Here is a 25,521-nt window from a genome sequence, read left to right as displayed (position 1 = left end):
AGAAAGACATGTTGACCTTTCTTGGCATGATTGGTTACTGCCGCCAATGGATTGCTGATTGTTCCTACTATGATAATATTCTGAGACAAGCCACTAATACTGATATGCCTGACTTCATTAAATGGTCTGATGAAATGTTACAAGCTTTTAGTCATTTGAAATGTGCAATGGTTTCAAGTCCTGGTTTGGGCCTACCCGACTATGGCGTGATGTTTCACTTATTTGCCAGGGATAATTGTAAAACAAGATCATGGAGGGAAATTCCGCCCTCTTGCCTTTTTCTCAAAAGTGGTTTCAGTACTGGTTCAGGGCATGCCTGCGTGTCTTCGGAGTTTGGCAGCCTGTGTTATGGTCGCTGAGATGGCCACGCCTATCACCCTAGGTCATCCCACCACTTTGCAAACCTCACACAATGTTCAGGCCCTATTGAAGAACATACATACACAACATATGTCAGCACAAAGATTGATTGGATATGAAGTTTTGTTGCTATCTAATGCTCAACTTCATATCAAATACTCAGCACCCACATTCGGTCCAATGGCTATACTGAATGCCCTACTTGGCTACAAGGGAGAGCAGGATGATTTGCCCCCTCCCCATGCATGTACTGAACTTATACATGAACATACCTCACCTAGGCCTGACTTACATTCCACACCCATTGAAGGAGCACCTGATATATTTGTGAATGGATCCTGTTCCCGCCCTAATGACAACACTTATCATGCAGGATACGCTGTGGTTCAACTCCCTGATGTTATTCTGGAATCGAATCCTATACCTTTTCAGTCAGCCCAAGCAGCTGAACTGATTGCCCTCACTAGAGCTTGTTGTCTTTTTTAGGGGAGAGATGTAAATGTATACACCGATTCCAAATATGCCTTTGGGGTTGTACATGATCATGGGGTAATCTGGCAGAGAAGAGGGTTCATAGCTGCTGATGGGAAGCAAATCTCACATTCCAACCTAGTACATGATCTCCTGGCCGCCATCCAATTACCAAGCAAAGTTGCTATTATCCATTGTAAGGCACATACTGGTCTCCAAAAACACATAGCTAAAGGGAATGCCCTAGCTGATCAGGCAGCAAAAGAGGCTGCTATTAGAACGGCAGCAACAGTTCAAATGCCCTCCCTAGTTCCAGACATTACCCTTACTGACAATCTATTGCTAAGCCTCCAGGATTTGCCTACCAGTAGTGACAAAATAGAATGGCAGTCGGTAGGTGCAGTACAAGACCCTGATACGGGTCTTATCTGCAAAGAGGGGAAACCATGTATTCCAGTTGCAAGTGCCCCGATTGTAATTACACAATATCATGGTCTTGGCCATAGGGGAGCACAGGCAACCACTGACCTCATTCGGAGAGATTTTTTTATACCAAGTCTTAGATCAAAGGTACAATCTTATGTTTCACGGTGTATTATATGTCTCAGAAACAGCCCAAATAATTCAAAGGAGGCCCAACACCCGCATCAGAATTACCCGACTTTGCCATTCACTCACTTACAAATTGACTTCACCCATATCCCAAAGACAGGAAGAAAGCAGGAGTATGCCCTTGTAATTGTGGATATGTTCTCTAGATGGCCTGGGATTTTTCCTACTACCAATGAAACCACACAAATTGTGGTAAAAATTTTGTTACAAGAGATCATCCCCAGATGGGGGTGTCCTGTTCAAATTAACTCAGATAATGGCCCAGCTTTTGCGTCCAGGGTATGTAAGGAGCTTTCTAAAGCCCTTAGGATTGATTGGAAGTTCCACCTCCCTTATTACCCACAGAGTTCCGGGGTAGTAGAAAGGATGAATAGAACAATTGAATAAAAAATAAGGAAAATTACTTGCCTATAGCCCTAGCAGAAATTAGGATGCAGCCGAATAAGAATACTGGTTACTCACCATTTGAGGTCCTAATGGGAAGACCCTTCCCCACCCCTTGGGGTCCAAAGGCCCCCGTGATAGAAAAAGGGGATCTAGAAATAGTACAGGCAGAATATGTGAGGAAACTTGTAGAAACTTTAGATCAAATTGAACGAGATGTTGCTCGTGCCTCTCCTTTCTCTCCACTGGAACCTACACATCCTTTCCAACCAGGAGACGTGGTGATAGTCCAACGCCTGACAAAAGGACAAAAGCAGACTGAGTTCCCGTTTGGACCACCCACCCGAGTGGTAGCAGTCACCAGAACAGCGATTCTCACAGAAGAGGCTCCAATCTGGATTCACGCTAGCAGAGTGAAAAGGGTCCCTGAGGCTTCTTCTCTGGTGATGGACAAAGAAAAAGAGGGTGAAGCAGGTGTGAAATCCCCGAACAAAGAGGGGAGCTCAGAAGAAGTTTCCCTGAAAAGTGCCTTGCCACAGGCTGAAGATGATGACCCCACAATATTCTGGGAGATTTGTTTGTCTGCTGATAATTATTAATCTTTGTGTTTTCTTGCCAGTCTGGCTTATTACCACATGTATTTATCACCCAGAGGAGATGAGTTTCTTCTGCGGTGCACCAAATAATCAGTCAGTATATAAAAGAGCTCAGGAGCAAGATCCCTTTGCTCCCGTCCCCTTTTATTCTGAACAGAATAGTATAGTCAGGAAGGCAAATGCCCTAAATGTTAGTTCATTGTGCCTTAAAGACTTACAGAGCCCACAGGATCTTATACAAACATGTGTTATTGCTGTGCCTACACCCGATGAATCCCTCCTTGTAGTCTGGTCGAGGGCTAACAGTACACAATCTTTTATTCCCTTGTATGACTTCTGTGGGGAGTGTCAGAAATTAGGAAATAGCAGGGATAATATTAGAATAATTACTATTAATGTAACTACAGCAGAGACTTGTTTTACCTTTTCTCAGGCTATGACTTTATATTGTGATAGTAGAGACATAAAAAGTGGATTACCTAAGAATAGTGTATATGATTATATTGATGACACTTGTAAAAAGAATAGTAGGCTTGCTAGCTCCCTGAATAATTCCATGAGTTGTAATAAGACCATTGTGACTCCCAGTTTTATCTATAATATAATGCTCCCTAAGGGATGGTTTTTGTCTTGTGGTAACAGCACTTACAATTACATTCCTGTTAATGTTATTGGAGGTCCCTGTGCGTTATCCAGGCTGACTTTGGCCCTTCCCAGTCAACCCCCTATCAGGAGAGCTTACAGATCGGTTACCAAGACTTTAGCAGAAAACCGTGACTCTACTTTACCCCTTCTCAGCCGTGCAGAATATACAAGTTTGGGCGCTCTAATATTAGGAGTGCCTGGACTGGCTATATATAATACTTGTACTATAAATTCTATTGCATGTGACTTGGCTAAACCTCTGAATTATACCTCTATCGCCTTATCAGACATGCTTTTAGATCTACAAGGCGTAAGAGGAGCAGTGCTAGAAACTAGATTTGCTATGGATTATCTGTTACTTAAACATAATATAGGATGTCAAGATTTTAAAGGAATGTGTGAAAGTGTTGCTTTAATTTATCTGACTATTCCAGATCAATTCAGTCCCATATTCAAGAGTTGCATGAAATTGCCAATAATATCAAGAAGGATGTTGATTCATCCTCTTGGTGGGACTGGTTATTGAGCTGGCTGCCGGATTTGAGTTGGTTAAGAACATTATTTATCAGTATTATAATTATAATTGCTTCCTTGATTGTCATATGTTGTTGTATCCAATGTATCCCTTCCCTCATACAGATTTTTTGTGTAATCTGTCCAAAACCCACAGATCCTGGACAATCATATGCTACTTACCTCTCTATGAGAGAAAGAAGATAAGTCATATTCATGACTTAAGAGGGGATTGAAGGGTTAAATAGAATAAGCTATATGATCTGTATGAATGACAGGATGTTGTGTGACATCATACTAGAGGGTGAATGTAATTACATTAGCCTTATTTCCATATAAGGAATTGTTTCTACTCAGCACCATTGTATATGTGAACCACATCTGTTTCCTATATGTATGTACATATAAAAGGCCGTATTGTTAAGATAAAATCAGAGCTGTTTCAGAGACCATACTGTGTGTGTGTGTGTGTCATTGACAGCTCTCCAGGCGCCTGTCATTGGGAATGAAGGAGGAATCAGGGTGCATACAGAAGCAGAACACTTTCACACACCAAAAAGTGCTTTAGAACATATAACTACGCCGCAGAATGGCAAATAATATATATTTTTTTGCCACTATTACACGCCAAAAAGGGATTTAGAACATATTATTGCACTGCTTTACCTTTTTTTTTATTTAATATCTTTATTAGTATATAAAAGGAATACACAATGGAGTAGGAGAAGGAGAAGAAGAGGCAGACCTGCATGCAATCCGTGGCGGTAACACCAAATCCACACGGGTGCCACGGTTTGCATGCTTGACAGCCGTCAGAAGGTTCACTCAGTGGGCAGTGAAAGTTTGCCCGTGTTTGCTAGACCACGTGTCTGTGGTTAGATGTATCTTGGCACCGACACTGTGTGCCAGAGATACATTCATTTGCCGCTAAATATGGCCATATAGCTCTGGGATGCCCTTCTGGGAAAAATATTTCCTTCTGGGGACCTTCCATTGCAGTGTGCCAATGGCCACAAATTTTCTAAAGGCCTCAGAGTCCACCAGTTTATATGGCAGTAGTTGGCGGGATAGCAGTTCGGACAAGCCGGCGGTCAGCCGTTGGGCAAGAGGGTTATCCGGCGTCATCAACTTTTTACAATTGAAAATTTGGTCCATGGAAGCCTGCCTTTTGCCAGATGAACACAACGACGGCACGGGGGAAGGTGGAGTGGAGGACAAATGGGAGGAGACATGAGAAGGAGAAGAGGCAGGACGTGGAGCGCCAGGAGTGTTGCTTTGTGGGTTCTGACGGTGTTGCTCCCACTGGGCTCGGTGATAGAAGGCCAGGTGCCTTCCTAAGGCGGTCGTCCCTAGGTGAGTGTTGGGCTTACTGCGACTTATGTGTTGACAGCACAGGCTGCAGATGGCAACACTATTGTCAGCAGCTGACACGTTAAAAAAAGCCCACACTACAGAGCCATGTGCTGGCGTCCTGGAAGCGCCTGGATGGCTCGCTCCAGATACATTTGCAATCTGCTTTTTGCCTCCTGTGCACTGTGAGTTCTGCCTGTTTCTCCTTCTTCTTTTCCCTATCTGCTGCTCCGTCTCACCCTCTGAACTCCCCTCCTCTTCCTCTCTTGTGGGCACCCACGTGACGTCCATCGACACGTCATCATCATCACCTTCACCACCACTGACATTAGAGCTTTTGGAGTAGGCAGCAACAGCGGGGACCACCCTCCTTGCACTGATCTGGGTACTGTCGTCAGACCGCTGGGTGGCAGCCATTGATACCTCCTCTTCCTCATCCGATGTCAAGAATGGCTGCGCATCGGTAAGGTCTGGGAATGGATGGGAAAATAATTCCTCTGAATCGAGTGGAGGGGCTATGGTGGTGGTGTCTTTGGGGGTGCTGATACAGAGGATGAGGAAGGCGCAGAAGCGGAAGGCTGAGTGAGCTACTCAACTAACTCTGGTGCGTCCTTTGACATACCATAATCGCATGCACCTTCTCTAACCTTTAACTTAGGCTCCGGCCTGGTGCACCTGCCCGACCCCTACCACACCTGTAGAATGGCCTGCCTCTTCCTCTGCCTGTCATTTTCAAAATGACCCTGTGAAAAAGTCCCTATAGAAGACAGAGCAGTATTTGTGGAAGCAGGTATATCGCAGGCCTTAATCAATATTTTGTGAAAGCCGGTATATCAATCCCCTCTATCAGTATTTTGTGGAAACAGGTATATAGAACCCAATAATGAGTATTTGCTGGAAGCCGGTAAATCAAACCCCTTAATTAATTTTTGGTGCAAGTCGGTGTATCGTAGGCCTCAATCAATATTTGGTGGAAGCCGGTATATCAATACCCTCTATTATTATTTTGTGGAAACAGGTATATATAGCCCAATAATGAACATTTGCTGCAAGCCGGTAAATCAAACCCCTTAATTAATATTTGGTGGAAACTGGTGTATCGCAGGCCTCAAAGAATATTTGGTGGAAGCCGATATATCAATACCCTGTATCAGTATTTCGTGGAAACAGGTATATAGAACCCAATAATTAGTATTTGCTGGAAGCCGGTATATCAAACCCCTTAATCAATATTTGGTGGAAGCTGGTGTATCGCAGGCCTCAATTTATATTTGGTGGAAGCTGGTGTATCACACTCCTCAATCAATATTTTGTGGAAGCAGGTATATCACACCCCTCAATCAGTATTTTGTAGAAGCAGGTATATCGCACTCCTTAATCAGTTTTTTAGGGGGCAACTGGTATATCACACCAGTTGCAAATAGTTGTTCCAATAGCGTTTGTCCCTCTGTATAGCTGAGGTATCTCAGCAGAAACGCACACAACTGCTGCACAATACAAATGCACTATATAGAAATTATATTATAGGTATATCACACTTCTGCCTCAATCAGTTTTTTTGGGGGGCAACTGGTATATCACACTAGTTGCAATTAGTTGTTTCAATAGCATTTGTCCCTCTGTATAGCTGCGGTATCTCAGCAGAACCGCATACAACTGCTGCACAATACAAATACACTATATAGAAATTATATTATAGGTACAGTATATCACACCCCTGCCTCAATCCGTTTTTTTGGGGGGAAACTGGCATATCACACCAGTTGCAATTAGTTGTTCAAATAGCGTTTGTCCCTCTGTATAGCTGCAGTATCTCAGCAGAACCGCACACAACTGCTGCACAATACAAATGCACTATAATATACTTTCTATGTTAGAAAGTATATTATAAGTATATCACACCCCTGCCTCAATTAGTTTTTTTGGGGGGCAACTGGTATATCACACCAGTTGCAATTAGTTGTTCCAATAACGTTTTTCCCTCTGTATAGCTGCAGTATGGCTGCAGAACCGCACACAACTGCTGCACAATACAAATGCACTATATAGAAATTATATTATAGGTATATCACACCGCTGCCTCAATCAGTTTTTTTGGGGGGCAACTGGTATATCACACCAGTTGCAATAAGTTGTTCCAAAAGCATTTGTCCCTTTCTATAGCTGCGGTATAGCAGCAGTACTGCACACAACTGATGCACAATACAAATGCACTATATAGAAATTATATTATAGGTATATCACACCCCTGCATCAATCAGTTTTTTTGGGGGGCAACTGGTATATCTCACCAGTTGCAATTAGTTATTCCAATAGCGTTTGTCCCTCTTTATAGCTGCAGTATGGCAGCAGAACCGTATATAACGGCTGCACATTACAAATGCACTATAATATACTTTCTATGTTAGAAAGTATATTATAAGTTTATCACACCCCTCAGTATGTCACACCTATCGATAGCACACCTATACCAGTCCTTAATAGGACATTTGTGGCCCTATTAGCTAGCGTTTGGTGTCCCTAACAGTCTGTCCCTGCTCCACACAGCAACCTCTCCTTACACTGGCAAAAGACTGAATGTAAAATGGTGTGTTCATGTGCTGAAACATCTTAATTGCCTGTCCTGTCCCACCTGATGGATGTGTCATGGGTCAAAGTTCAGCGCAATGCAAAAGAATATGGCGCCGGCGGACATCACCATATGTTTTGCATGTTCGGCGAACTAGCAAATTTTGCCGCAAAACGACCGCCGGGCGAACCACAACGGCCTTCTCTACATATAACTACACCGCTGAACGGCAAATATATATTTTTTGCCACTAATTCATGCCAAAAAGGGCTGGCATTTTCTCAGTTCATCACACAACGGCAAATACTTTTTTTGTGCCACTAATACACACCAAAAAGGGCTTTAGAACATATAACTGCACCGCTGAATGGCAAATAATATTTATTTTTTTGCCACTAATTCACGCCAAAAAGGGCTTTAGAACATATAACTGCACTGCTGAACGACAAATAATATATATTTTTTTGCCACTAATACACTCCAAAGAGGGCTTTAGAACATATAACTGCAATGCTGAACAGCAAATAGGCCCTTACTTTTTTGCACTTATACACGCCACAAAAGGCTTTAGAACATATAACTGCACAGCTGAACGGCAAATAGGCCCTTACTTTTTTCCACTAATACACACCAAAAAGGGCTTTAGAACATATAACTGCACCGCTGAACGGCAAATAGGCCCTTACTTTTTTCCACTTATACACACCACAAAAGGCTTTAGAACATATAACTGCACCGCAGAAGGGCATATAATATATATTTTCTGCCACTAATACACGGAAAAAATGGCTTTAGAACATATAATTGCACCGCTGAACGGCAAATAGGCCCTTACTTTTTTCCACTAATACACACCAAAAAGGGCTTTAGAACATATAATTGCACCGCTGAACGGCAAATAGGCCCTTACTATTTTCCACTTATACACGCCACAAAAGGCTTTAGAACATATAACTGCACAGCAGAACGGCAAATAATATACACTGCTCAAAAAAATAAAGGGAACACTTAAACAACACAATGTAACTCCAAGTCAATCACACTTCTGTGAAATCAAACTGTCCACTTAGGAAGCAACACTGAGTGACAATCAATTTCACATGCTGTTGTGCAAATGGGATAGACAACAGGTGGAAATTATAGGCAATTAGCAAGACACTCCCAATAAAGGAGTGGTTCTGCAGGTGGTAACCACAGACCACTTCTCAGTTCAGCTTATCCAGGATGGCACATCAATGCGAGCTGTGGCAAGAAGGTTTGCTGTGTCTGTCAGCGTAGTGTCCAGAGCATGGAGGCGCTACCAGGAGACAGGCCAGTACATCAGGAGACGTGGAGGAGGCTGTAGGAGGGCAACAACCCAGCAGCAGGACTGCTACCTCCGTCTTTGTGCAAGGAGGAACAGGAGGAGCACTGCCAGAGCCCTGCAAAATGACCTCCAGCAAACCACAAATATGCATGTGTCTGCTCAAACGGTCAGAAACAGACTCCATGAGGGTGATATGAGGGCCCGACGTCCACAGGTGGGGGTTGTGCTTACAGCCCAACACCGTGCAGGACGTTTGGCATTTGCCAGAGAACACCAAGATTGGCAAATTCGCCACTGGCGCCCTGTGCTCTTCACAGATGAAAGCAGGATCACACTGAGCACATGTGACAGACGTGACAGAGTCTGGAGACGCGGTGGAGAACGTTCTGCTGCCTGCAACATCCTCCCGCATGACCAGTTTGGCATTGGGTAAGTAATGGTGTGGGGTGGCATTTCTTTGGAGGGCCGCACAGCCCTCCATGTGCTCGCCACAGGTAGCCTGACTGCCATTAGGTACCGAGATGAGATCCTCAGACCCCTTGTGAGACCATATGCTGGTGCGGTTGGCCCTGGGTTCCTCCTAATGCAAGACAATGCTAGACCTCATGTGGCTGGAGTGTGTCAGCAGTTCCTGCAAGACAAAGGCATTGATGCTATGGACTGGCCCGTCCGTTCCCCAGACCTGAATCCAATTAAGCACATCTGGGACATCATGTCTCGCTCTATCCACCAACGTCACGTTGCACCACAGACTGTCCAGGAGTTGGCAGATTCTTTAGTCCAGGTCTGGGAGGAGATCCCTCAGGAGACCGTCCGCCACCTCATCAGAAGCATGCACAGGCGTTGTAGGGAGGTCATACAGGCACGTGGAGGCCACACACACTACGGAGCCTCATTTTGACTTGTTTTAAGGACATTACATCAAAGTTGGATCAGCCTGTAGTGTATTTTTCCACTTTAATTTTGAGTGTGACTCCAAATCCAGACCTCCATGAGTTGAAAAATTTGATTTCCATTTTTAATTTTTGTGTGATTTTGTTGTCAGCACATTCAACTATGTAAAGAACAAAGTATTTCAGAAGAATATTTAATTAATTCAGATCTAGGATGTGTTATTTTTGTGTTCCCTTTATTTTTTTTGAGCAGTGTATATTTTTTTGGCACTAATACACGCCAAAAAGGGCTTTAGAACATATAATTGCATCGCTGAACGGCAAATGGGCCCTTACTTTTTTCCACTTATACACGCCACAAAAGATTTTGGAACATATAACTGCACCGCAGAATGGCAAATAATATATATTTTTTTGCCATTAATACGCCAAAAAGGCTTTAGAACATATAACTGCACCGCTGAACGGCAAATATATATATTTTTTGCGACTAATACATGCCAAGAGGGCTTTAGAACATATAACTGCACCGCTAAACGGCAAATATATATAGTTTTTTGCCACTAATACATGCCAAAAAGGGCTGTAATTTTCTCACTTCACCACACAACGGCAAATAATTTTTTTGTGCCAATAATACACGCCAAAAAGGGCTTTAGAACATATAACTGCACAGCTGAACGGCAAATATATATTTTTTGCCACTAATTCATACCAAAAAGGGCTGGAATTTTCTCACTTCATCACACAATGTCAAATATTTTTTTGTGCCACTAATACACACCAAAAAGGGCTTTAGAACATATACCGGATTTTTCGCCCTATAAGACACAACGACCCATAAGACGCACCTAGGTTTTAGAGGAGGATAATAAGAAAAAAATATTTTCCATTACACCTCAGGTCAGACCAGCAATCAGACACCCAATGTTAATCAGACCTCAGCTCACAGCCCCAATCAGACCCCCAATGTTATTCATACCTCAGATCAGACCTCCAATGCCTCAGATCAGCCCCCCATGTCAGCCATCATGCCCCCCATGTCAGCCATCAGCACCCATGTCAGCCATCATGCCCCCATGTCAGCCATAATGCCCCCATGTCAGCCATCATGCCCCCTGTCACCCATCATGCCCCCATGTCACCCATCATGCCCCCTATGTCAGCCATCAGCCCCCCATGTCAGCCATCAGCCCCCATCCATCAGCCCCCCATTGTCAGCCATCATGCCCCAATGTCAGCCATCATGCCCCCATGTCAGCCATCATGCCACCCCATGTCAGCCATCATGTCAACCCATGTCAGCCATCAGAGCAAATAAAATAACTTACCTCTCCTGCTCCTGGACGCCACCGCTTCTCACCACCAGCGCTCTCTCTATTCTTCCTGGTTCTCGGCTGTCAGCTGTGAAGGCTGCGCACAGTGAGGTCACATGGTGCGCAGCTCTGCACACCAGACAGCTGAGCGGAGGACCAGAATGCGGTGAGTACAGATCCTTCACCGCTTCCCGGTACTAATGAAGCACTTCCAAAATGGAAGCGCTTCATTAGTATTCGCCCCATAAGACGCAGGGGCATTCCCCCCCCCACTTTAGTGGGGGGAAAACTGCGTCTTATGGGACGAAAAATACGGTAACTTCACTGCTGAATGTCAAATAATATTTATTTTTTTGTATACATGCCAAAAAGGGCTTTAGAACATATAACTGCACCGCTGAACGGCAAATAGGCCCTTCTTTTTTCCACTTATAAACAACAAAAGGCTTTAGAACATGTAATTGCACCGCAGAACGGCAAATAATATAAAAAAAATTGCCACTAATACACGCCAAAAAGGGCTTTAGAACATATAACTGCACCGCAGAATGGCAAATAATATATATTTTTTTGCCACTAATACACTCCAAAAAGTCCTTTAGAATATATAACTGCACCACACAACGGCAAATACTTTTTTTGTGCCACTAAAACACGCCAAAAAGGGCTTTAGAACATATAACTGCACCGCTGAACTGTAAATATATATTTTTTTGCCACTAATAAACGCCAAAAAGGCTGTAATTTTTGCACTACACCACACAACGGCTGATAAGCCCTTTTTTCCCCACTAATACAATCCAAAAAATGCTTTAGAGCATATAACTGCACCGCACAAGAGCAAATAGGACTTAGAAATATTTCTTTGTAATAGACCCTATTAAGGTCCATTCACACGTCCGCAAAATGGTTCCAATTTTGCGGAACAGGTGCGGACCCATTTATTTTCAATGGGTCTGGAATGTTCTGTCCGCATCCGCATTTCAGGATCCACACTTCCGTTACGCAAATAAATAGAACATGTCCTATTCTTGTCCACAATTGCGGATAAAAAAAGACAATTTCTATGAGAGTGTTGGCGATGTGCGGTCCGCAAAATGCGGAACGCACATTGCCGGTGTCCGTGTTTTGCGGATCCACAAAACACATACGGACGTGTGAATGGACCCTAAATGGCTGTATTAAACAGCACTTGCACCCCAATAACAAGAACGGTTTGCTGGAATTACAGAGCTGTATAATGGCAATTTGGGTTACCAGTCAGCACTGATGGCCAGTTCGCAGTGTTCGCCAGCAAACACATGCGATCTGCCGTCTTAACTGACAAGTCTGGCGAGGCACAGGTAAGTCCCTCTGTTTTCTACATTGAGCCAGTTACTTACCCACATACACACCTTTTCTCCCAGTCCGAGCATTCTCATTTTATATACTAACCTTTTATGTGGTACAGTGTCAAATGCTTTGGAGAAGTACAGATATACGACATCCATTGATTCACCGCTGTCAAGTCTAGAACTTACCTCCTCATAGAAACTGATTAAATTAGTTTGGCATGACCGATCCCTCACGAAGCCATGCTGATATGGCGTTATTTGCTTATTTCCGTTGAGATGCTCTAAGATAGTATCTCTCAGAAAACCTTCAAACAGTTTACCCACAACAGATTACCGGCCTATAGTTTCCAGGGTCGGTTTTTGGACCCTTTTTGAATATTGGCACCACATTTGCCATGCGCCAATCCTTTGGGACATTGCCTGTCAGTATAGAGTCCGCAAATATCAGAAATAAGGGTCTGGCTATGACATTACTTAATTCCCTTAGGATACGGGGGTGTATGCCATCCGATCCTGGCGATTTGTCTATTTTAATCTTTTTAAGTCACTGATGTACTTCTTCCTGGGTCAGACAGGACACTTTTAATGGGGAATTTATTTTTACATTCTGCATGTCATCTGACAGTTTATTTTCCTCAGTGAATACATTGGAGAAAAAAATATTTAACAGCTTTGCTTTCTCCTCGTCGCTCTCTGCGACTCCCCCCTCATTACTCTTTAAAGGGCAGACACCTTCAGATTTATACTTTTTAACATTTATATAATTGAAGAACATTTTATGGTTAGTTTTACTCTCTTTGGCAATTAATCTCTCGGTCTCTAGTTTGGCCGCTTTTATTTGTTTTTTACATGTTCTATTTCTTTCCTTATAGTTTTTCAGTGCTTCCGTGCCACCCTCCTGTTTTAGTGATTTATATGCTTTCTTTTTGTCATTTATTGCTTTCTTTACAGTTCTATTTATCCACATTGGTTTCTTTTTGTTCCTTAACCTTTTATTCCCATACGGTATGTACCTCTCACAATGAGATTTTAAGATGTTTTTAAAGATATCCCCATTTTGTGGCTGTATTTTTATTTTTGAGGACTTTGTCCCAGTTAGTTAGGACTATGGCCTCTCTTAGTTGGCTAAATTTAGCTTTTTTGAAGTTTGGCATTTTTGTTCCTCCCTGTAGAAACGCTCTTTTGAATGATAATTGGAAGGTTATTACTTTATGTTCACTATTTCCCAGGTGTCTACCAACCTGCACGTCTGTTGTTCTGTCAGGCCTATTGGTTAATACTAAGTCCAGTTTGGCCGCCCCTCTAGTCGGGTCCTGAACCAGTTGGGAGAGGTAATTGTCTTTGGTTATTGCCAAGAACCTGTTTCCCTTATGAAATATACAAGTTTCCGTTTCCCAGTCTATATCTGGGTAGTTGAAGTCCCCCATAATAACCACCTCATTATGATTTGCCGCCTGGTCTATCTCATTTAGTAGTAGTTTTTCTGTGGACTCTGGTATATTAGGTGGTTTATAGTAAACTCCTATTAGTAATTTATTGTTGTTTTTAGCTCCATGTATCTCTACCCACAGTGACTCCACATGTTCATGTCCCTCACTTATATATTCCCGGAGTGTAGGCTTTAGACAGGACTTTACATAAAGGCAAACCCCTCCCCCTCTCCGGTTTTGACGATCCTTTCTAAACAGACTGTAACCTTGTACATTAACTGCCCAGTCATAGCTATCATCCAGCCATGTCTCAGTTATTCCCACTATGTCATAGTCCTCCTCACACATCACTAATTCCAGCTCCCCAGTTTTATTAGTCAGGCTTCTGGCATTAGTATACATACATTTGAGAGGTTTATGTATATTTTTTTACCCTACCCCTTTCCTTCTGAACTGTTCTAGTCCCTCCTTCCATTCCTCCCACAGTCCCACTACCTTGCCCCCGGTCTCTATCTGCACTATCTTCCCCTCCTATAGTGTAATTTCCCTTCCCCCCCAGTCCCTAGTTTAAACACTCCTCCAACCTTCTAGCCATCTTTCTTCCCAGCACAGCTGCCCCTTCCCCATTGAGATGCAGCCCGTCCCTACGATAGAGCTTGTAGCCGATAGAGAAGTCAGCCCAGTTCTCCAGGAACCCAAACCCCTCCTTCTTACACCAGTTCTTGAGCCACTTGTTAATCTCCCTAATTTCCCACTGCCTTTCTTGTGTGGCTCGTGGTATAGGCAATATTTCGGAAAATACTACCTTTGAGGTCCTTGCCCTAAGCTTTTGACCTAAATCAAGGTGACCTTCTCTAAACTTTTGAATACACGTGTCCACAACTTGCTGTTCTCTAACAAGGAGCTTAATGGCAAAATTTACAACAGGTGTTTAATCCACAAATTTCCCAATACATTTCCTGGTTCAATTAGAATTGGTATTTAAACAGTCCTCCTCATCATGCTGTTCACATTTTGACATCATGAGACCAAGACGACGCCTAACAATTGGTCAACAATACCTCGTCATTGTGAGGCTTCAAGCAGGATGTTCTCAGACGGAAGTGGCCACTGAGCTTAAAGTGTCGCAGAGTGTCATCAGCAGGTTGCAGCAGAGATACCAACACCAGGCACAGGCGTCATCGTCTTGCATGGGCCAGGGAGCATCTACGCTGGACAAGGGACCAGTGGGCCTCAGTGCTGTTCACTGATGAAAGTTGATTTATGCTGAGCAGAAATGAGGCCACCAACGATGTTGGAAACATGAAGGAGAGTGTTATGCATCAACCAACACTTTGTGAATGGTACAGTGACAAGCCCATATTACTTGAATAACATCACTAATCCAGTCATTGTGCCACTGCATGAAAAACACAGGCCTAATTTCATGGACAGCAATGCGCCAGCTCATCAAGGTTGCATCATTAGGGAACGGCTGCAGGAGACTGGGGTGCCTCAAATGGAGTGGCCTACACTTTCTCCAGACCTGAATCCCATTGAAAATCTATGGGATCAGATGAGTCACTTTGTAGAGGCTCGTAACTCTGTACCCCAGTACCCCAGAACCTGAAGGCCGCCCTTCAAGAAGAGTATGATGCCATGCCTTAGCAGACAATCAGTCAACTTGTGAACAGCATGAGACATCGTTGTCAAGCTGTAATTGATGCTCAAGGCCATATGACAAGGTATTGAGACATTGACATTTTTATGGGTTTATACCCACCACTGTTGTTGGCTTTTGTTTCAATACATTTTTTAAGACGAGGAAATCACCATTGCATGCTTCTACCTAAATGCCCTACTTTCATGATATACTGTTTATTTTTAAACAGTACTCTTTATTTTTACTTGAAGCAAGAATTCTCTAGTTAATATAACCCCAAGGACTCCTTACAACATATTTACAATTATAAGTCAAGTATTTTTCCAAGAGCTTTATTAGTAAAACTGTTATTATAGCAGCCCATTAGGGAATAACACAAGTAACAAGCGGTATAATTAAACTAACAGAGTTTTTGCACAATTAAAGCTGATAATTAAAAGTTCTCACTGCTAGGAAATGTGATGCAATTATGATTCTATGAAGAACATAAAATTGTAAAAAAGTTTGGTCATTAAATTTGACAAGTAACATCTCTATCCAGGGCCAGTCAAATGTCCACGGAAGCTTGTGGCCAGAACAGTGAATGAAGGGAGCTTATATAGTGAATGATAAAAGTGATGTAGCAACTATATACTGTATTAAAATATTGGAAACATTAGCAAAATAGCCTTTCCATGTTATGCTGTGTACAATGGATACTTCCATACATTGCTCAAATAATGCCACCGTAATGCCTAAATAAAACATACAATACATAATTTCCAGTGCTATACAGTGCTGTGAAACATCTTGAGAATGGAGGTGTAGACCCCTAGAAAGTGGAGGTCTTTAACCTTCCCTATAATGCAGGTAATTGTCTCCATGGGTAGGCCTGCATGGATAGGCCTTGTTTCAATGAATTCTGTGGATCCAGCTTGTCTATGCAGTGGCTCCATGGGACAGATCTGCATCTTTTCAGACAGCTCCCTGCTCCCCTGTACATTTCCAAGATGCTTGCAGTGCAGAATGTAAACATAATGTACATTATAAACCATTAGTACCTGATGTGCACATACATTAACAATAATGCAGAACCCCTTTAAGTCACCAGTCTGCAATATTATAAAATGTAGATGGCTTGGGATGAATGAAAATGCACAATGCAAGAGAGGATATATGTTGTGCATGCTTGCAAACTCTCCTGGAATGTCTAGGAGGGTTTTGGAAAAAGGGGAGACCTCCTGACTCCTTGAAGAGCGAATCTGCAAAGCAGCGCTCCACAAGCTCTCACTGTATGTGAAGTCAGGATGTTGCATCATTAGACGCAGCCCTGGCACCCATTCCTGCTCTGAGGGGCGCATGATGCATCACATAAGGGGCGGAAATAGGGCAGAGCCTTCAAAAAATGTTCACTTGCTAAAAAATGTCAGCGATACTTTGCATGCTGCAATCTGGATTCTCCCTATTGTGCATGTTGGCATATATTGGTGAAAGCACTGATCAGGCAGGTTGGCTATCAACATCCACTAGCATTTTTTCTGGCAGGAGACAAGCTGCTGTCAGAGGTGACTGCCTACATTTAAAATGAAAATACATCGTCGCAAAGCCCCATGTGTAAGAGGGTAAAAACAGCCTGGCTCTTTTTTAGAAATAAAATATATTCTTTTCAGTGTTATTTTTCGGCATCTTCGCTGAATTTTACCAAAAAATTAGCATTGTGACGAATTATTTAGTCATGAAGCGTATTTCTTTGTAAGTAGTGGGTACAATGACAGGGAGCTGCGATTGCGCCGCCCACCCGTCATTGTACCCCTCAAATGGCATGTTCATACATGATCGGGGCATCCGATAGCAATAATCGGGTGTAAAAAAATAATAATTCATTCATACTTACCTCATTCATTTGGATGTGACGGACTGGCTGCCGCCGTCTTGTTTGAAGATCTGGCGTGAAATCTCGCGTGGCCCGTGATGACGTCATATGTCACTGCGCACAGTATTCGTGCAAGATCTTCAAGCAAGATGGTGGCCGCGGCAAATGCATAAGGTAAGTATAATTTTTTATGGTTTTTTACACCATTTCAGGGAAAATTGATTCGCAATCATGAGGAACAAAAAAATTCAGCTTTGCAACTAAACAAATTTTCCCTGGACTTCGATTCACTCAGTACTACCGATAACACATCAGCTACACATTTATGTTATGTTTATGTTATGTTTATGCGTGCTGTTATATCTCCCTGCAGTTGTGTGTGTATGAAATGCCATGTTTAATATGCTATGTGATATTATGTGTGTAAGCCACTGGGAGCAGGGCCGGTGCTACCATAAGGCAGACCAAGCGGCTGCCTTAGGGCGCACCCTGGGGGAGGGCGGAAAAATGTGACATGGAGGGGGAGAAATCTGACATGGGGGGCATGATGGCTGACATGGGGGGCATGATGGCTGACATGGGGGGCATGATGGCTTACATGGGGGCATGATGGCTTACATGGGGGCATGATGGCTTACATGGCGGCATGATGGCTTACATGGGGGCATGATGTCTGACATGGGGGTCTGATCTGAGGTCTGATTAACATTGGAGGTCTGATTGGGGCTGTGAGCTGAGGTCTGATTAACATTGGGGGTCTGATTGCTGGTCTGACCTGAGGTGTAATGGAAAATATTTTTTTCTTATTATCCTCCTCTAAAACCTAGGTGTGTCTTAGAGGGCGAAAAATACGGTCCTCAAACCAGCGATTGTCTGAAGCAGAGAGAAGATACCAGGACCACACAGAGGAGAAGCCAGCTGCTGCAGACGGGACCAGGACCAGGTGAAATGCATGGGGGACGCCAAAATGTAGCTTAGCTTGTGTTGGCAAAAATCCTTGCACCGGCCCTGACTGGGAGACACCAGTAAGGTAGCCAGATATAATATGCGCTACTGTTGGCGAATCACCCTTCATTATTGTGTGTGAAATGTCCTGTGTGCATTAAGGTCATGACTAAAGATGAGCGAAGTTTTCGAAAATCAGATCTAGACACTTTGCAGAATATCTCCAAAAAATTTGCTTAGTTCTCAATTAATTTGTCCCAAAGTGTGTTAAATCAGCTATATCCCGGCCTGCAGGGAGAGTGTATCTCGATGTACATCACTGTACATTGCAGTTACATGCATAGCTAGTCCTTTCTGGTAGTGAAACAGTTACTGTGCGTCAATATGACAGACAGGTCTCATATATGGATGTGTGTATCATTGTGCAGACCGCCAACAGTCTTAGCTAATCCCTAGCTAAACCAAAAGGAAAGCATATGTAACAAATGATGAGCAGCATAGGCAATATATTAGTTTTCACGATATTTTGCAAATTTGAATGAATTCTAGAATTCGTAATCTCTAATTATTTTCGCGATTGCGCAAATCGGCACTAATGATGCGCATATTTTTTGCATAATACATGCAACTCCACATTTTATCAGGTGTGAGTAGATATTACTGATTGGTGCACTAAGTTATGTTGTTACATCACAGCACTATGTCTGTATCATGTATGTATGGACAGCAGAGAAACAGTAATTCCTATCACACTACCTAACAGCCTGCACTGGAACCTATCAGCTACACTATATCACGATCTAACCTACACTGACTATCTCACACTAACTATCTGTATTATATATATGAGCTAACTAACTAACTAATGTAATTGGATAAGGAATAGGATCCAGATGAAAGCACAGAGCACAGCAATGTCACTGCTCTCTCTCTCTCAAAACTCCAAAAAAACTGCAGAAAATGGCTGCTGGGGAGGTTCTTATATAGTAAGGGGTAGGTAATTTTCCTACTGGTTGCTAGGGATGTTGCTAAGCTCTTACAAAGATATTGCAGCCTTCTCATGGGACCACAAGCAAGAAGGGAGGTTACTGATGAAAGAAAAATCTAGAATATTCGCGATTACGAATATATAGCATTATATTCTACATCTTTGCAAATTCTCGAAGTGCCGATATTCGCCATAATAATTTGCGATTAGAATTTTCACTATATGTAACACCCTGAGTGGTGTTACCACTCCGCACCCTGTTACTATCTCTAATGGGCTAACCTGAATGTCATCTTTTGTATTTTGCGCAGACCGGAAAGCCGGATCTGTTTTGCCGAAACACTTAATTTGGCACTAATACACTTCAATGTAAATTAATGCCGGATCCGGCATTCCGGCAGGTGTTCAGTATTTGTGGCCGAAGAGAAGAAAACTGCAGCATGCTGGGGTATTTTCTCCATCCAAAAAACGTAAGAGGGACAGAACTGATGCATTCTGATGCATCCTGAACTGATTGCTCTCCATTCAGAATGCATTAGGATAAAACTGATCAGTTTTTTTCCGGCATTGAGCTCCTGTGACGGAATTCCATACCAGAAAACAAAGACGCTAGTGTGAAAGTACTCTTAGATAGAATGAAACCTTCCATTCCATTCTAAACCCCATCTGGAGAGAAGTTGGCGAGTCCTACTTCCTGCAGAAAAGGTGGGGCAGAAGTTCCAGGTATTCTAGTTTACCCCCAGCTAGGGGAAGGGTGTGCAGGGGCACATCTCTGTTGGATGTGCCCACGCCAGCCAGAGCACCTTAAGCTCTGCTGGTTATGGAAGCTAAAGCTTGAAGCCTTAGGAGCCAGGAGGAAAAAAAAGGTTCTTTTAAGCCATGTTGTGGCAGTGTAACAGGTACTTTTGAATCACTTCTGTTACCTGTAAAGTGATTGTGCATCACTATTAGACACAGTTCACACTTCACTCATTTGGTCAGTTACGGGTCAAAAACACAGGTGCAGATCTTTTCATGATACGTTATCTGAGAGTAGGATTGGCCCCTGATTTTGGCTCACCATACAGTAACTGCTGGAATTAACTGACCAAACAACTGAAGTGTGACATTACAGGTCAATATTAGCATCAGGCATTTTGCACCGTCTGCTGTTTCCACATAGATTGATAGATAGCCTGTTCTGTTAGCCACAGATTCTACTAAAGTGGGAAAGAGCTGTCTCATTTTACAAAGTCTGCTGCTTCCACATAGATTGATAGATAACCTATTTTGTAAGCCACTGATACAAGTCGTGGCTTAGTCACAGAGTGGGGTGGGTTTCAACAGTAAGCTTGTGTTGATGTCGCTGTATTTCTCCCTTCTTCTGATCCGTCAGAGGAAAGACCCCCTCAAAAAAACTATCCTCTCTTTTGAGCATCCGCCTTCACATGGTCAGTATTTGGTCAGTAATTGATCAGTATTTCTAAGGCAAAAACAAGAGTGGTTCGAAACAGAGATGACATGTGATAGAAATATTTGCATGTCTTCTGTGTTTTGGACCCACTCCTGCTTTTGGCTTCCAAATCATGATCAGATCCTGATGCAAAATACTGACCATGTAATCAAGGCCTTATGGATGCTCCAAAGACAGGATCCGTTGTGTTTTTCATTTTTCGGTCCTTCTGATGGATCAGAAGATGGGTAAAATAAACGGTGATGTCAACAAGGCTAAACAGGGACACTAGTGGCCCCGTCATAGAGTGGGGGGACGGGTGTTAACAGCATGAGGAGTCAACATAGTGGTCCAGTCAGAGTCGAGAGGATAGCAACAGCATGAGGAGTCAACATAGTGGCCCTGTCACAGAGCGGGGAGGATGGCAACAGCTTGAGGAGTCAACATCGTGGCCCAGTCACAGAGTGGAGGGAAGCAACAGCAGTCGCAGTAACATCCCAAGATGATGGCCCTGGGGGGTAGCATGTTGCACACACTAAACACTTGCTCTGATGCCACACTGCTGGCCGGGGAGGAAAGCTTGTCCAGGGCAAACTCAGCCAGTTGCAGCCACAATTCAAGTTTGTCTGCCCAGTAGTCCAGGGGATCTTGGATATGAGGTGACAGGGTGCACTCCAAGTATGCCACCACCTGCTGGTTCAGGTTCTGATCCATGTCCTTCTGCTGCTAGCAGGTTTCTTCAGTAGGTGGGTGAATAAACGTGCTCATCAGAGACTCAAGACTCAATTTGCTGCTGATGGAGCTGGTGCTGCTCCTGTCCCCACCCCCACCCCTCCTCCAGCAGTCATGGCAGTGGTGTGTGAATGCAGAGGGTCCCCCCGGTCAAACCTTTGTGAGGATGGATGATGGTGCACATAGACAGCGAACGACCAACTACGTAGGATGTCTCGATAGTAATTATGTTTATCGTCCCTCTAAGCAGGTGAAAAAAAGACCCCGATTTTGGCCCAGTAGCAAGGGTCTTACATCATGGAGAGCCTGTAGTTATCCCTTTGCTGAATGATAACAATGCGGCTTTCACTACGCAAGCAACTCAGCATGCATCTGGCCATTTGCGCAAGGGAATCGGAGGGACTCCTTGCCTCCAACTCCACTGCATACTGCCACGGTCTGTCGATGTCATCTGCCTGGTCTTCCTCATCACCTCAGCCAATCAACAAGCGCTTAACTCTGTGCCCTTACAAGCCATGGCATGTCTGTGATTGGCCAGTGTAGCATGTGACCCAGCCTCTATATAAGCTGGAGTCACATAGCGCTGCACGTCACTCTGCTGTTAGTAGTGTAGGGAGAGGATGCTGATGCTGTGAGGGAGAGAATAGGAAATAAACTTTAATCAGAACTGCAATTGAACTCAGCGATCTACATAGATTTTATTGTGTGGGTGCAGTGCACAATATTTTTACCCTGCCCTGAGCCCAGTGACAGAGAAAAAGAGCTTTTATTCGTCTGTTAGTTAGGTGGGCGGCGGCGGCCATTTTATGAAAGCTCAGTGCACAAGCACTGCATATGTGTTTTTGTGACATTCAAATCCAAGCTTGAAATACTGCAATAATAATTTGGGTTTAAAAAAAACACCCATTTTCGGCAATATCCTACATATGGTGCCTTTGCAGCATTAGTCAGTGTGCAATTTAAACTAGAAATACAGCTATAATTTTCAGGGTTTTAAAAAACACCCTTCTTGGGCAAAATACTAAATTTTACAGCCCTTGCTGCATCTGTACGTATGCAATTCAAGCGTTATATACTGCTGTCATATTCTGTTATTAAAAAAATACCCATATTGGGCAAAATACTTAATATTGCAGCCTTTGCTGCATCTGTGAATGTTAAAAACAAGTTTGAAATACTTCAATAATTTTCGGGCTTTTAAAAAAAAACAAATTTTTGGCAATAACCTCCATCTTGGGCCTCTGCCGCATTAGTCAGTGTGCAATTTAAGCTAAAATACAGCTATAATTTTCTGGGTTTAAAAAAAAACACCCTTTTTGGGCAGAATACTCAATTTTACAGCCCTTACTGCATCTGTACGTGTGAAATTCAAGCGTTATATACTGCTGTCATATTCTGTTATTAAAAAAAACACTCATTTTGGGCAAAATACTTAATATTGCAGCCTTTGCTGCATCTGTTATTGTTAAAACAAGCTTTAAATACTTCAATAATTTTATGGGTTTTAAAAAACACACATTTTTGGCAATACCCTCCATCTGGGGCATCTGCCGCATTAGTCAGTGTGCAATTTAAGCTAGAAATACAGCTAAAATTTTCTAGGTTTTAAAAAACACCCTTTTTGGGCAAAATACTCACTTTTACAGTCCTTGCTTCATCTGTACGTGTGAAATTCAAGCGTTATTTACTGCTGTCATATTCTGTTATTCAAAAAACACCAGTTTTGGGCAAAATACTTAATTTGCGGCCTTTTCTGCATCGGTCAGTGTGAAATTCAAGCGTTATATACTGCTGTCATATTCTGTTATTCAAAAAACACCCTTTTTGGGCAAAATACTTAATATTGCAGCCTTTGCTGCATCTGTTATTGTTAAAATAAGCTTTAAATACTTCATAAATTTTCTGGGTTTTAAAAAACACCCATTTTTTAGGGCAAAATACTTGATTTGCGGCCTTGTTCGCATCTGTCCATGTGAGATACATGCTTTAGATACTGCTGTGCTATTCTAGTATTAAAAAAACACCCATTTAGGGCAAAAAACTTAATTTTGCAGCCTTTGCTGCAAATGTCATTGTGAGATACACCCTTTAGATACTGTTGTTGTATTCTGCTATTAAAAAAACACCCATTTAGGGAAAAAATCTTAATTTTGCAGCCTTTGCTGCATATGTCATTGTGAGATACACCCTTTAGATACTGTTGTTCTATTCTGCTATTAAAAAAACACCTATTTAGGGCAAAAAACGTAATTTTGCAGCCTTTGCTGCATATGTCATTGTGAGATACACGTGTTAGATACTAGTACAACCTATTAAACCATCTAATAGATGGAAAAATGTGTGACAACACATGAAACACCGAAAAACCCAGGAGGGACACACATATAATATGAAATCTTTAATAAGTAATAGGTAATTACAACAACTCATGAATCAAAATAAATAAAAGAACATAGCAGCAGTGCAGGTTGGCACTGCTACAAGCAGCTCACCTGTTGACAGACAAGGTATAAGATCCCCACGAATAGTCATACTCTATACAAAATGTCTCGGAAGAGCAATAACAAAAGTACCAATGGCCACCCAGGAAAATACACCATCCACCCAAATACCTAATGTGTATACATCCACATGAATCCCTGATTCGCCGATAACCGTGATCAACATGGTAGGCTCAGAAAAGAACATCGAAAGTTGATAGAGAATATATACAAATGGATCGTGGACGTCACAGGGACGTGCAATCAGGCAGAAGTTATCTAGAGTCAACAAAGCGGCAGCAGGGCCTCTCCTGGCTAACGTTTCCAAATCCTAAATACCCCAGTGACATTCCCTATAATTTTTTTATTAATCATTCCAATAACAGGGCATCTTAAGAGTCCTGTATTGTTATTTATCGTCACTACCTCCCCGAGTCGGCAGTGGGTAATTGCTGTGCACCCCCTCCTTTCCTTCAATTCTTCTGCTTTAATAATTTGTCCCACATTTCCACTCGATCACAATAAAATTTCATCCATTGATCTCACTTGGATGTGGTCTCTCTTTCTCACACTCCGTCTCCTGCGTAGAAACCCTGATTCGCCGCTAACCGTGATCAACATGGTAGGCGCAGAAAAGAACATTGAAAGTTGACGTCACGGGGACGTGCGATGTGGTGGGGCAGTATGTGTGCACACGCCTATACGAACTGACTGACAGGGGTCAGCCCCTGCAACTTCTGGGTCTCCAAAATTTGGCACATGGCCTGGGCTTGCCCTTTACGCCTTGGAGGTGCTGGCCTGCCCTGCAGCCAGTGTATTGTCTGAACGTGTGTTTAGCACGACTGGAGGGGGTTATCACAGGTTATATTTCCCAATGTTTTGGGGTAGACCCTAATTAAAAAATATATAAATACATTCAAAACCAAAAAGCAGTGTAGGCTACCTCCTCAACCTCCTACTCCATATGGACCTCGTCCTCCTAGATCAAGATTATTATTTTTTATTTTTACATATTTTATGTTATTTAAAGTCATTTCCCTATCCACATTTGTTTGCAGAGCACTTGCCATGCTCTTAACCACATTTTGATGCCATTTGCAGCCCTCTAGCCCTTTCCATGACATTTTTAGAGCCATTTTACTGCTCAAAAGTTCAGGTCCCCATTGACTTCAATAGGGTTCGGGGTCAAGTTCGGGTCAAGTTCGGGTCCCGAACTCGAACTTTTTTGTGAAGTTCGGCCGAACCCGTCAAACCCGAACATCCAGGTGTCCGCTCAACTCTAGAGAAAAAGACAAGAGCAAAAATAGAGCCCCCAGAATGTCATATAGCAATTTTCAGGCTAATTGGAACACTTTTGATTCAGGTCAAATGTATTCGTACTCAAACTGAATTTTCTGACCAATTTTGTAGAATCAGACCCAAAACTAATTTTTTCACCACCTCTACTCAGTATATTTTCCTGTTCTTTGTCAAACTTACCTTGTGGATCACCTTATGCAAACACCTTGCCTTGTGAATACTTTATAATATGAATCAAAAATGGATAAATACCCTCCCAATGTAAATGGGATTGAATTGATGTACTGTACACTATTGGCTGCTCCTTGTATTTTGTGATAAATCCTAGTATGACTCCCATAATATACCTTCTGGTTACTTGTACATCCCAAC

Source organism: Bufo bufo, chromosome 1 (genome assembly GCF_905171765.1).
Source record: "Bufo bufo chromosome 1, aBufBuf1.1, whole genome shotgun sequence".
In the NCBI taxonomy this organism is placed as follows: Eukaryota; Metazoa; Chordata; class Amphibia; order Anura; family Bufonidae; genus Bufo; species Bufo bufo.
This window is presented reverse-complemented; position numbering follows the sequence as displayed.